The sequence below is a fragment of the Staurois parvus genome, unplaced genomic scaffold (assembly GCF_062004578.1).
Source record: "Staurois parvus isolate SC_StPar_1 unplaced genomic scaffold, SC_StPar_1.0 ptg000258l, whole genome shotgun sequence".
NCBI classification, from domain to species: domain Eukaryota; kingdom Metazoa; phylum Chordata; class Amphibia; order Anura; family Ranidae; genus Staurois; species Staurois parvus.
This window is the reverse complement of record NW_028318054.1, coordinates 7,272,295-7,285,270: the sequence shown is the minus strand read 5'-3', so window position 1 is coordinate 7,285,270 and position 12,976 is coordinate 7,272,295. Positions and strand designations below refer to the sequence as shown.

General features: G+C 41.1%; 1 protein-coding gene across 1 annotated transcript in view; it reads left to right on the top strand.

Moving 5' to 3' along the window:
• The window catches only part of SYT6 (synaptotagmin 6), a 602,681-nt gene that overhangs the window by 531,218 nt on the left and 58,487 nt on the right, over positions 1-12,976 (top strand). The window lies entirely within an intron of this gene.

Below are 12,976 nucleotides of genomic sequence, written 5' to 3'. Positions count from 1 at the left end.
ATAGCAAGCATTATAAAGTAAGGTGCCTCTCATTGGAACAGTCAAGGTATGATTGATATTGGCAAACCCTTTTATTTAATGTAAGGGAAGAATAAAAAAAAGTAATAAAACATACAGGTTGGAGTTCTACATTAATCTGAAAAAAACCTCTGCTTTCTTTATTCAAATAAAAGTAATAGGGTTTTCTTTATTCATCCAACCCCTCAACAGCATATGCTTACCTTTCCTTTGTTCCATCCTAAATTTTGATCAGTGCTTGGAAGTGAATACCTGATACCTATGAGTATGGAGGAGGATGTAACTCATTTCATGTGACAGCCCTGGGCAATCAATGCTGTCACACAACTTCCATATCACTGTGTAAGGTGTGATTGCATCAGCTCAAAGCTTACCCAGGACATTACTTCACCCTATAGCTGAATGAAATGGAGGGGGAGTGAAAAGAGATTAAGTATTGTATATGCTGCTGGAGAGGACTGAGTTTTTATGAACCTGTTGCTGTGCTCCCATTTTTCATAATTATATAGAGGCATGTCACATTTATAAACAGGCTTATATGGTCTTTGAGTAAGTAAGTTGGCATGTTTAGCACAGTATTATGACACAAATATGTCATTACCTCTAAGCTGTTCCCTCTTTCTCTGTAGAAGTTAACCAGGTTTATTCCAGTTTGGCAAATGGTTGCTTTTTTGTTAAACTAGAACATGGAACTTTTTTACGGAAGGTTGGACATTGGTTTTTTGAAGACCAACCAATTCACTGTTTTTCCAGCATGCCAAATAACTGTTTATATACCTGTGGCAAAAATAGGGCCATCTTTGTTATAACAAAACTAGTTCAAGTCTAACCCCCCAAAAAACTAAACTTCTGTTAGGTTTTTATTTAAGTTTGTTACCCTATTGGGGAGATTTCCATTTGTTCCTTTCTTTATGTCAGCACAAGTAATGGGTGGTACATTTATCCCTGGGACAGGCAGGTATCGGCAACAATTAAAACATTGTCACAGTTAATAATCACTCCCTTTAAAATGTGTTCATGTTTTTGTCTTTGAGAGATTTCCCATTATGTCCTGTTCTGGCAGACACAGGTCTAGGAACACAAACAGCAATGAAAACTTGAAACAGGCTCTACCTTTCCAGTTTGGCACAAGTAAGGCTTCAAGCATTACACAGAACAGATAATGTGATAAATACTCAATTCAATGAAGTCAATTAAAAATACCTTGAATACCTTTTGTAAAGTTAAGAAAGAAAACAAGGCATAAAGCAAAATAAAATGAGGCATAAAGCTAAATTATTTCAAGGAGCCCTATACATGTTTTCACACAATATTGACATAACTTTTACCCAGGGGTCACCCATTTATCCAGTTGAATCTAATCAGAAAAATGTGAATCTTGGATAAACATTGTATGACTCTCAAATGATAAACACAAATAGACCCCTAATAAATACAGAAGAAACAAAACTGATGCCATCATGGATCTTATATCTAAAGACAACTAGGAAAGGATATGCCATAAGTAAATGTAATTTTAACTTTTTCTTGGAAATGTAAAAAGCTAATTTGCTTTGTGGATAATGAATTAAGAAAAGGTCCCCACCTATCTATAAAGCCAACGTTCTTAAATACAGATTGATCTCAGTATAATAAATTCTGTTGTAAATAGTCCAATTAAATGCGAAATGACCTTGGGCATACTGTGGAAGACTGGAGATTCCAACCAGTAAATCTTTTAAAAATATTAAATATGTAATGTTAACATGTTATAATGTAGAGGCAATGTATATGCTATAGTTAGGTGCAAAAGAAAAGGGAAACACCCAAAATCTTTTTATATGTATTGTTCTTTAGAAACAGAAGATTAGTGTGGTAAGGTCATCAAATTTTTAAAATGAAATCTGGGGACACCCTACTGATCATGCCCACATTTATTATGCCCAGAAAACCACATCCTCATTTGTAGCCACACCCTCAAACACCCTTAACACACCCTGAAACAATTGTTCACAGAATTTTGAAACAAGAAGCAGAAATTCAAGGTATATAGATGAAATACCTTGGACACCACGAGAAGAGCAATAATGCAGCATGCATAGTGTGCAGCAGTGAATTGTGGATGTGGCCAAATTGGAGGGTAACAGTAAACAGGGCTTAAATTGTATGGTTACATAAAACCTGAGCCTATGCTGCTATAGGCCAAGAGTGTAAAGCAGAGACTACTGTGGTCAGGATTAAGCAATGCACAGAGTGCAGGGATCAGGTGTCACAAGTTAGCCTGCAGCCTCTTGTGTGTTTATTCTTACCTCCTTGCTGCTCTTGATTTCTCACATGTGCGTTTGTCTGTGCTCACCTGTGGGAGTCGTCTGCTGTCCTCTGGGTTTTATGTGCTTCCCTTTCATCACTTTCTGGGCCACCTCCTAGCTGGCTTGTCTATTTAAGACATGCTCAGTCTGTCCCACTTTGCCTCAGCAATGTCTTGTTGTTGGAGCTCCCTTGTGGTCTACTGAGAAGCCTTATAGCCTATCTGTGTACCGACCCCGGATTCGTTCCTGACCCTGCTTGTTTTCTGCCTGTCCTGACCTCGGCTTGCCTACTGGAGTTACTGTGTCTACTTCCGTTGTACCCTGCTCCCGCTAGCAGTCTCCTCTACCTCAGCTGGGTGTACGTGGGGGCCGTGACCTGGTCCTAGCCTGCTGCAAGTCCATTCCCACCATCAGGGGCCCTGGTAAAGAAGCAGGCTGGGGCTTAGACTCTGCGCCCTGGGGAACCCCAAGTTGTGGATCAAAGAGCTCACTACCACAGGTGCTGACATTAGGAGTAAGTGATGCACAGAGTTCAGAGGTCAATATTAGAAAGAAACAGAATACAGGGTCAGGAATAAGTAACACACATGGTTCAGGGGTTATGATTAGGTAACACACGCAGTTTAGGGGTTAGCATTAAGTAACACACAGAATTCAGCAGTCAGGATTAGGTAACACAGAGTTCAGTGTTCAGGATTAGTTAATTCACAGACTGCAGAGGTAAGGCTTAAGTAACGCACAGAATTTAGGAGTCAGTAGTAATTAGTGCATAGAGTGCAAGAGTCAGTATTATAACACGTGTGTGTGTGGTTCAGGGGTTAGTTTTAAGTAACACAGAGAATTCAGGGATTAAGATTAAGTAAAGCACAGAGTGCAGATGTTAGAAGTATGTACTGCACAGAGTTCAGGGGTCAGGATTAAATAAAGCACAAAGTTCAGGAGTCTGGATTAAGTAGCACAGAGAGTTCTGGGGACAAGTCAGGAATACACTCTTCACAGATTGTGTCTGGTGTGCCCCACTTGATCACCCTCCCCCTTCTGTTTTCACCCCTAGCATTGTCCCCAGGAATCAGACAGCATAGAATAAACATTGCAGTGCCAAGGCTCTAACTCAAGTCATACTATGCAAGCATTAACCCAAAATGACACAGCAGAGGAGGCCTGCGTGTTCAGTATTATTATTATACAGGATTTATATAGCGCCAACAGTTTGCGCAGCGCTTTACAAAATGAAGGTAGACATTACAGTTACAATATAATTTGGTACAAGAAGAAACAGAGGGCCCTGCTTGTTAGTGCTTACAATCTAGGAGGAAGGGTTGAGTGATACAAAAGATAATAGCTGTGGGGGGGATGAGCTGATGGAGGAAAAAATGGCTGTTTACTAGGTAGAAGCAGGATAAACATCTTTAAAGAGAAAGGTTTTCAGGGATTGTATAAAGGTGGATAGATTAGGAGACAGCCGGACAGATTGGGGTAGAGAATTCCAAAGGATGGGAGAAGCTCGGGAGAAGTCCTGGAGGTGAGCATGGGAGGAGGTGACATGGGAACTAGAGAGCAGATGGTCTTGGGAGCATCAGCATAGAAATGGTATTGGAAACCATGGGAAGCTATCAGCTGACCCAAGGAAGAAGTGTAGATCGAGAATAGGAGAGGTCCAAGGACAGAACCTTGGGGGACCCCGACAGTAAGAGGAGTAGGAGAGGAGGAAGTAGAGTTGTAAGTGACACTGAAGGTACAGTGAGATAGGTAAGATTCAAACCAACGGAGAGTATAGTTACGGAGACCAAGTAAATAGTTTTTTGAGGAGGAGGGGGTAGTCAGCTGTGTCAAAGGCAGCGGAGAGGTCCTAGAGCAAGGGTACAGAATAGTGACCATTGGTTTTAGTGGTTAGTAAGTTGTTTGTGAGTTTTACCAGTTTCTGTGGAGTGTTGTGGGCAAATTCCAGACTGAAGGGGACCGAGAAGGTTATTTTCAATAAGGTGGCAGCTCAGCTGGTTGTAGACTAGACGTTCAAGGAGTTTGGAGGCAAAAGGTAGTATGGAGATGGGTCTTAGGTTGCCAAGATTGGCGGGATCCAACGAGGCTTTATTAAGTATTGGAGTGACTAGTGCATGTTTTAGAGAGTTGGGGAAGATGCCAGTAGAAAGGGAGAGATTGAAGATATGAGTTGAAGTAGAATGAAGGATAGAGCCTGAGGGTGACCATAGTATTTGCGAGGGAACAGGGTCCAGGGGGCAGGTGTTAGGTGGGCTTTAAAAAATTGTTTACTAACCTCCTCTATAGTAGCTTGGGTTAAATAAGGGAAGTATAGATTGTGCAGGTGGACAAGGAGTGTAGGGTGAGGTAGATATCTGTACAGTGGAGATCTCATCAAAAATTGTATCAGTCTTATTTTTGAAGTGATTAGCAATCTCCTGGGCAGTGAGTGAGTTAGTGGTTGGAGGTAGAGAAGGACGAAGTAGAGAGTTAAAGGTAAAAAAGAGTTGATGGAGATTGTGTGAGAGGGTGTTAATGAGAGTGATAAAATAGGTCTGTTTGGCAGTGTGGAGACAAGAATTGTATTTTTGAAGGGCAGATTTATATTGGTCGAAGTCTTGCTGGGTCTTAGTCTTACGCCATAAACGTTCAAGCGCATGGCTATGTGTTTTGACACATCTGGTATTGTCTGTTTGCCAGGGCTGCAGCAGTTGGGGCCTAATTCTGTGTGTAGTGAGGGGGGACAATGTGTCCAGGGTGGATGACAGTGAACTATTGTAGACAGAAGGGGGCAGGACAGGGCTGAGATTTTGTCATAGAGACAGTCTGTTGCCACAAAAAGAAGAGAAGGGTTAAGATAACAAAGGTTTCTATGGGTAACTGTTTGGTAGTTGGAAGACAAGGAGGAGGAAGCGAAGAAGAGAGTGAAGCTAATAAGGGAGTGATCAGAGAGAGGAAGAGGAAAGTTGGTGAGGTTGCAAGGAGTGTATAGGTAGGAGAATACAAGGTTGAGGCAGTTACCATTCGAGGGAGTAGAAGCATTTGTCCATTGTTTTAGGTCAAAAGAAGTGGTTAGGCTCAAAATATTAGAGGTAGCAGGAGTGTTAAGATTAACAGGGATGTTGAAGTCATCAAGAATGAAAATGGGAATTTCAGAAGAGAGAAAGTAAGGCAGCCAGGCAGAGTAGTCATCAAGGAAGCTTGATACCTGTCCAGGAGGATGATAGATAACAGCAATTCCTTAAGAAACTGGAGAGAACAGACTAATACAGTGAACTTCAAATGAGGAGAGGGACAGAGAGGGAGGTGAATGGAGGACCTGAAAAGTGCTTTGAGGGGGAAAAGAGGATTCCTACTCCCCCTCCTTTCCGTCCACTAGGCCTAGGAGAGTGAGTCCAGAGGACACAACCATGGCAGCAGAAGAGGGAAAGTCAGATTCATGAAGCCAGGTTTCTGTGATTGCAAGCAAGTTAAAGGAGTTTGTTACAGACAGAGCGGGCATTCCAGAGGGCACAGGAAAAGGGGAGGCTGGTTCTAGGAAGAAGAGGAATAGTAACTAGATTGTGTGGATTGCGGCTGCTGGAGGTTTTATTAGTGTGTGGGTTCAGAATTATCAGGAGTTGATGAGTACAGTAATAAGGTGAAGAAAGGAGTGAGGGTGATATACAGTTGTGTTCAAAATAATAGCAGTGTGTTGAAAAAAGTGAATAAAGCTGAAAATCCTAATAGCTTTTATTTCCATACACACAAATGCATTGGGATCACTACACCTTCTTTTTTTTTTTTTTTTTAATTTAAATATTTATTAATTTTTCATGTTATTACAAAAATTCCATAAGAAGAGACACAATACATATAAATAATCCATACATTTCTACTTTGTCCCTTCTATTGACCTCTTTTCTTTCCCTTCCCTCCCAACCCACCCTTTCCCCCCTTCCCCCCTCCCTCCCTTCTGCAAGATCTCCAATCTCTCAAGGCCCAATAACTTTAAATAACTTCCTAGTTTAGAGTTTTCTATATTTCTCTTTCAATCCTGATTTTTCCCATTTTTCCCATCGCGAATAGTATAATTTCAACCTGTCTTCCTGAATATAATAAGATTTTTCCATTCTACTAATCTGGATTACCCTATTGATCCAATCCTCCTCCGTCGGCACCTCTGTCTTCCACCAAAACTTGGGAATCAACCCTTTTGCAGCACTTAAGTAGTACCATACTCCTGATTCTTTGTATTTATTTACTGTTGTCTCAACATTATGTAGGAGACACATGGTTGGGTCTAATCGTATGTCATTTCCAGTTATTATTTCTATTAATTTGACTATTGTCTTCCAGAAAACCTGAATTTTTGGACATTGCCACCAAATATGAAACACCGTGCCCTCCTCCCCACATCCTCTCCAACACATTTTTGAATTCTCCCCCCTCATCCTGTGCTCAGTGCTCGGTGTAATATGCCATCGTGTCAAACACTTATAATTAATCTTAACGTCTCTCATACTAACACTCTCGTGAACTAATCTAAATATCTTATTCTGTTGATCTTCATCTATATCCACCTCCATGTCTCTTTCCCAATTTGTTATAAAAATTAACTTTGTATCTGTGTCTAATTCTGTGAGTATTCTATACATTTTTGTGACACCGTGTTTCCCATCTCGACGTGTTTCTAATAGCCTTTCAAACATATTCCACTCCTTTTTTAATCTCGTAGGTTTTGGGAGAGTTCCAATAAAACATTTTAATTGATGATATTTCCACTCATCTATTTTAATAAACATATCTCCTCCCCTCTCTTTTAATTCTTTAAATGTTCTCAATTTCCCCTCTACCAATACATCTCTCAATTGGATATCTTCCTTTTTAAACCATCTCCCTGATATCTCTTTTCCTGGAGGGAATAACTCCGTGTTTGCAAGAGGCATTAATATAGAGTTGAATTCCCATTTCATGTGTTTATGTAAATTATCCCATGTCCTTAAAACATTTAAAGTGTAAGTGCTTGTGCTTTCTTTAATTCTTCTATAATGTGCTGGAACCCATATCATCTTACTCAAATTAATTCCACTCAGTTCATTTTCTATTTTTACCCAACTTTTCCCCTTATAGTTAAAAGTCCAATCATAAATTCTTGCTAAAATTACTGCTTTGTAATATCTCTTGACATCAGGTAGTCCCATCCCCCCTTTCTCTTTAGTCCTACTTAGTGTTTCATATGATATTCTTGGTTTTTTATTCCTCCATATATATCTTGTTAACATTCTTCTCATTATCTTAAAAAAAACCTCTGGGAGTTTGATTGGGATCATTTGAAATCTATAGAGTATTTTAGGTATAATTACCATTTTAATTAGGTTTATACGTCCTAACCATGATGGGTTTCCTCCTTCTAATCTTTTTAGTTCGTCCTTAGTCTCATTTATCAGGGAAATATAGTTTAATCTATACAGTTGTTTATATGAGGTAGCAAGTTTTATTCCTAGGTATTTTATATCTTTTTCTCTCCAGATAAAGGGGAATTCTTTTTGTAGCTTTTCTTTTTCGCTCTTTGGTATATTAATGTTCAGAATCTCTGTTTTTGTTGGGTTAATTTTTAGATTTGTTCACCATATTTCTTCAGGATCTTCATTATACTTGGTAGTGTTATTCGGGGGTTGCCTACATAAAACAGCAACTCGTCCGCAAAGGCCGCTACTTTATGTTCTATGTTTTCTATCTGTATTCCCTTTATGGCTCCACTATTCCTTATTATTGATAGCAGGGGTTCCAATGTCAAAACAAACAGCATGGGGGACAATGGGCATCCTTGTCTTGTTCCATTGGACATCCCAATGGATTCCGACCTCTCCCCATTTACCGTGATGATTGCGGTGGGCTTCCTATATAAATAATATAATTTGCCTATCCACTCACGCATTCTCTCTCCAATCCCCAACTCTTCCAAGTTGTCCATCATAAAGCCCCAGTCCACTCTATCAAACGCCTTTTCAGCATCAATTGACAAGAGCACCACCGGTGCTTTCCCTTTTCTACTTTTCTGGATAAGCATCAAAGTTCTCAACCCATTGTCTCTACCCTCTCTCCCCGGGACAAAGCCCACCTGGTCTCCATGGATCCATTTGGGCATTAGATCTTTCAGCCTGTTTGCTAGGACCTTTGCGTACAACTTGGTATCAGTGTTCAACAATGAAATTGGTCTGTAGCTAGAGCACTGAGAAGGATCTTTTCCCTCCTTGTGAATGAGAACGACATGGGCCTGAAGGGATTCCCTCCTCCCCTCCATCCCACCTCCCAAGTCATTCATATATTTCTTTAACTTTGGTAACAGAACTTCACAAAATTTTTTATAGTACTTAACTGTATAACCATCCGGGCCTGGGCTTTTCCCTCTCCCTGTACTTCTTAATGCTACTTCTATTTCTTCCTGGGAAATTTCTGCATCCAAGGAGTTCAGTTGTGTTTCACTGAGCTTTGGCAATCCCGCATTTTTTAAATATATCATCCTTTTTTCATTAATACCTTCTCTAGTTTCTCTTGGTGAACCTTGGTGGCTGATGTTATACAACTTTCTATAGTACTCCGTGAATACTTTAATGATTTCTTTAGTTGAGTGGACCAACTCCCCCTTAGGGCTTTTTATCTTTTCTATATAATTCCTGTTTTTCTTTTTATTCAGGGCTCTCATTAAGTATTTTCCTGGTCTATCACCCCATCTATATCTTTCACTTAATACTTTGTTATATACTCTTCTCCTCTCCTCTTCCATCAATCTCTCTAATTCGTCTCTTTTATCCATTAACTTCTGTCTTGTTTCTATTGTTATTTTCTTCTTATGTATCTGCTCCAAATCCAGGATTTCCTTTAAGAGTCCACTAACCCTCTCTCTTCTTTCTTTTTTCTTCCTTGCTCCCATCGCAATCAAGATTCCTCTTATATATACCTTATGACTTTCCCATACTGTAGCTGTCGATACTTCCTCTGTCTCATTCTCCTTGAAATATACCTTAATCTCTTCCCTGATCTTCTGCACAATATCCTCATCCAAGAGAAGAGCCTCATTCAACCTCCATCCTAAACCTCCCGTCCACCTTTTCCCCATCCTATTTTCATTATGACTGGAGCATGGTCCAAAAAAGTTCTTGTCTCTATTTCTATTTTAACCAGCATTTCAATGAGTTGATGTTCTATTAGAATATAATCCAGTCTCGAGTATATCCCATGTGCATTAGAGAAGAAGGTATAGTCTGTCTTTCATATGCATCATTCTCCAGGTGTCCACCAGTTGGTACTCGTGAATCGCCTTCTTCAAGGCTCTCAGAGACCTACCCCCCTCTCTCTGCACGAGGGAGGTTGCATCCTTTTGTGGGTCCATACAAATATTTAAATCTCCTGCTATTATCAAACGCCCTTTTTTAAAGTCTATCAATTTTTTTAGAAAACCCTTCAAAAAGATCTCAGGTTTCTTGTTGGGGCAATATATATTGGCTAGTGTACATTCAATTCCCTGTAGTTTACCCTTCAAAAACAGGAATCTCCCTTCCGGGTCAGTCTTTCTATCTTCCAACTCAAATCTCATATTCTTTGCCAATCCTATTGCCACCCCCTTTGCTCTTTTGATTGGAGAGTCAGCGTAATACCATGTTGGATAATATTTGGATTTTAATTTCACATTTGATTCTATCTCAAAATGTGTCTTCTGTAAAAATACCACTGACATTGCCCTGTGATGTAACTCTTTAAACAACTTAAATCTTTTCCCAGGACAATTCAACCAATTCACATTATATGTTATAAACTGTATTTCTTCCATCTTTCTTGATTCTGTCTATCTCTCTTCTAATTCGTCTCCTCCTATTAGGCCCGAATATCTTGCAGAATATTAACCCCCCCCTCCCCCCCCACCCAAATATTAACCCAACCTCCCCTCCTCCCGCTCCCCCCCAACCCCCCTCTCCCACCCCCTCCCCCTTCTCCTCTCACCCCCTCCTCTTTTTCCCCTACCCATTTTTAGGCCTATAACCTGCCTACAAATCATCTGTGGATCTATTTCCACCATTGATTTAAAACTTAGGGCGTAAGCTCCGCCCATGAATGGCTCACCTCTCCTCCGACCCCCCCAGATCCCCTCTCTCTATCATCTTGACTCAGCAAGAATCTATACTTCCCTCCCTTAACCGTAGCTTCCAAGAGGGTCTCTACTTTCGGAGGGGAGAGACCAGGGGCTAAAAAGGGAGAGGAAAAAAAAAAAAAAAAAAAAACCAACATATTTTCTACTTAATTCTCCCTCCTTTCCCTCCTCAACCCCGAGGCCTCCCCCCCCTCCCCCCGACCCGCTGCCAGTCCTCTTTTCTTGTGTCATCTGTATCTCCTTTATCTTCTTCTTCTTCTTCCCACCCAGCTATCTCCATTCTTTGCAAATCCAGTCTATCACAAAAATCACTTAAATCCTCCGGTAATCTCAAATAAGCTGTGACCCCGTTTTTCCAGCCAACCAGAGATGCTGAGGAACCCCATCTAAACTGCACATTCTGTTTTTTCATTTGATCCAAAAGGGGTCTCAGGGATCTCCTTCTCCATAGGGTCACTGCTGTTAAGTCCGCAAATATTTGGATAGTCAAATCTCCATATTTAATTAATGATCTTCCCTTGGTCTTCTTCCAAATCTCATCTTTGACCCCAAATTTCTGGAACTGGACAATTATGTCTCTCGGTCTATCCTTCTCAGTAGCCTGTTTGAACTTTGCTATTCTGAACACTCCATCTAGCTTGATCCCATCTGTTTCAGGTCTGTCTCTTATAAAGTTTTGAATTTTTTTTACTAGATCATATAGTGTTTCCCCTTTTGCAGTCTCTGGGATTCCTCGTACTCTAAGGTTACACCTTCTTTCTTTATTTTCTTGAGCTTCCATCCTATAGGTCAATTTTTTCTGAGTGTTTTCCAATTGTTTTATTTTTTTCCTTAGATTATCTATGTTTTGGGCCTGAATTTTAACTTTCTCCTCTGTTTCTTCCATTCTTGATAGCAGATGCCCTAAATCATTTCGAATAGCTGTCATTTCATGTTTTATCGTTTTTTCCAGATTTTGAAACATTTCTATCATCTCCTTCTTATTTGGTACTTGTAGTTCACCATCAGTTTCTTTTTTTCCCAAGCCAACCACTATTTGTTGGCTACAACTGCTATTCATGCCCAATGATAATCTAGGACTATTTCCTGAACTAATGTCCATTTCCCCTTTTGCGCTTGCACCTTGGGCCCTTTCTGGCGTAATATTTCCATGTGATGTAAATTTCTTTATTGTTCCTGTTTGAGACCCTTTGAGCCCTGTTCCCTTGGGACCTTTATTCTTCATATCTTCTGTAAATTTTCTTCTATGTTCTCAAGATGGGGTTATACCACTCCTTTAAGATTTATGGACAGACAGGCTTGCTACTTTTCCTATATATTTTACTCTCCTAGGACACCTGGGCCTCCTCTCTTCTTTTCTTCTAACCCCTGGGAATCCTCCCATCCCCTCTTTCTTTCCTTGGTCTCCTATATCACTCAGGCGACCACAACACAGTAAGTCCCCAGCAGATCTCACTCACCCTTCCCTTCTCAGGATCGTGGCTCCAGGATAGTGTGGAGGGTCTTCGCTGCTGCTCAGTCCTGGGGGGGGGATTCCTATGGGTTTCCAATGCTTTGTTTCCTTCTTTTTCTTTTCTCCTTAGGATTCGTCCTAGGGGAGCAGGATGGGTCTCCTAGTATTCCTGGGTCTCCCTGACCCAGGATCGGACAGCTGGCCGGGGGGTACAGGCAACAGTGAGCTGACGGCTCCCTGTCACATCAGAAAGCCGGCCGGTTTCCTCATTCCCCCAGAGATCCTCCGCGGCTGGGCACGTGCTCCCGCAGCGTCACCTCTCCTCTCAGCCGCACGGATCTCCTGCTCATGTAATGCCGGGGGAAGCGGTGTGTCACCACAGCCTCAGACCCGCTTCCTTCTCCGGCTCTCCGAGACCAACTCCCAGCCCTCCAGACTCCGGTGAGTCAGCTCCTAGTGCGGGTCACTGGGTGGGTCGGGAAGCGGGACCTAGCGAGAAGCTAGTGCCGCGCGCTCCCCACAGCCGCCATGTTCGGGCTCCTCCTCCTCACTACACCTTCTATTCCAAATCAAAACATGAAGAAAAATATATCAAATTTGTGTTCCTCTAAAAAAATTTAAGAAAAGTGAATATTAGACTGTTCAAAAAAATAGCAGTGTTTGTATTCTTCTTTACAAACTCAAACATTCACTATATAAACTGAAAAATGTTTGAAGACTTTGCTTTCCTTTGAATCACCTAATTAATATTTAGTTGTATAAGTTGTATCCTGGGCTGGAACAGGTATTCCAGCCCAGGATGATTGGACTACATTCCACAGTTCTTCTCTATTTCTTGGTTTTGCCTCAGAAACTGCATTTTTGATGTCACCCCACAAGTTTTCTATTGAATTAAGATCCGGGGTTTGGGCTGGCCACTCCATAACGTCAATCTTGTTGTTCTAGAACCAAGATGTTGCATGTTTACTGGTGTGTTTGGGGTCGTTGTCTTGTTGGAACACCCATTTCAAGGGCATTTCCTCTTCAGCATAAGGCAGAATGACCTCTTCAAGTATTCCGATGTATTTAAACTGATCCATGATCCCTGGTATGCGATAAATAGGCCCA